Genomic DNA, 1591 nt, shown 5'->3' with positions numbered 1-1591 from the left:
AAGATGTGAGCGTGACCTCACTTTCATGTGTTATTATTGGAAAATAACTGGAATCCAAGCCAAATTCCAGCAAACATAGTCCATGGAGATGTTGGAGAAAAATCCAAAATAAGTCAAGTGTGTTATTAGAAATTTGTTCTATAATCCTAACGGGACACAGTTATTGTTAAATGGATATATTCTCTACCACTCCTATACCTGTTCTGGAAGAATCTTTGATGATAACCAGGAAACATCAAGTGAAAATAATTCTAATTTTTTTATGAATTGATCACTAGCTGAGATTTTGCCTACTCTAGAGTCTCCTTCAGACTTTGGAGGGAATTAGTACTGGCCAGTATTTGTAATTGGAAAATAAGAAACAGACATTACCTCCAGTTTTCTTGTCTTTTTTAAAATGTTTTTTTAAATTAATTTTTATTAAAAATATGGAACATTTCACAAATTTGTGTGTCATCCTCGCGCAGGGGCCATGCTAATCTTCTCTGCATCATTCCAATGTTATACAGTATATGTGCTGCTGAAGTGAGCACACTTCCAGTTTTCTTGATAAGGAAATTGATTCTCAGGGAGATACGTGATTTGTTTACATTGCCATAGCAACTAAGTGGCAGAGTCAGGACCCAAAGCAGGACTTCTGACACCAAGTCCAGTGCTCTTTGCTCTACACCATAATTGATCCTCCAGGAATTAATATTTCAGCTACTATATTCCCCATCACTGTACATTCTCAAATATTGCTCAACCCTCCCTCTCCGATATATAAAATGCCCCAGTCTAATCTTTACTTCAAATGTGGGACCTTCTCTTTTTGGCATTTATGCATACTGTATAGAATCAGTGATGACTTATCTTTAACCTCAATTAAAAGATAAAAAGTATTCATCGTGAGGTGTCCCCCACTAACTCCAGAGAGTGACTGGGGTTCCAGACCAATGGTATGAGTCAGAATCAGTAGTTTTACAGGTATTATACTCATATAGATATCTATGATTATATATCATTTTTGCATTCATTCAAAAGTTACTGCACCAAAACTACAATCTGGCACTAGAGATACAGTGCTAAACAAGATGAAAAGTTTTCCTGCTTTCAGGGAGCTTGCATTCTACTGAAGAGAGGGTATATATATTTTTTAACTGAAGTATAGTTGATTTACAATGTGTTGGTTTCAGGTGTACGCAAAGTGATTCAGTTATATGTACATAAATATCTATTTTTTTCAGATTCTTTTCCCTTATAAGTTATTATAAAATATTGAGTATAGTTCCCTGTGCTATACAGTAGGTCCTTGTTGATTATCTATTTTATATATAGTAGTCTGTGTATGTTAATCCCAAACTCCTAATTTATCCCTCCCCCACTTTCCTCTTTGGTAACCATAAGTTTGTTTTCTTTGTCTGTGGGTCTATTTCTGTTTTGTATGTAAGTTCAGTTGTAGCATTTTTTTTTTGATTCCACATATAAGTGATATCATGTATTACTTCACTTAGTATGATAATCTCTAGGTTCATCCATATTGCTGCAAATGGCATTATTTCATTCTTTTTTATGAGAGAGGGTGTATTAAGAAGTAAATGCACAAGACAAT

At 34.5% G+C, this 1591-nt stretch overlaps 1 non-coding gene across 1 annotated transcript; it reads right to left on the bottom strand.

Annotated features, from left to right (window-relative positions):
* Nucleotides 1-422: 422 nt before the first annotated feature.
* LOC132525014 (U6 spliceosomal RNA) lies at nucleotides 423-533 on the bottom strand. Its single transcript, XR_009542149.1, has one exon. It is a non-coding gene; the product is annotated as a U6 spliceosomal RNA (small nuclear RNA).
* Between the last annotated feature and the right edge of the window lie 1058 nt (nucleotides 534-1591).

The sequence above is a fragment of the Lagenorhynchus albirostris genome, chromosome 8 (assembly GCF_949774975.1).
Source record: "Lagenorhynchus albirostris chromosome 8, mLagAlb1.1, whole genome shotgun sequence".
Lineage (NCBI taxonomy): Eukaryota > Metazoa > Chordata > Mammalia > Artiodactyla > Delphinidae > Lagenorhynchus > Lagenorhynchus albirostris.
Note: the sequence above shows the minus strand (reverse complement) of the source record. Positions and strands in the feature narration are given on the sequence as shown.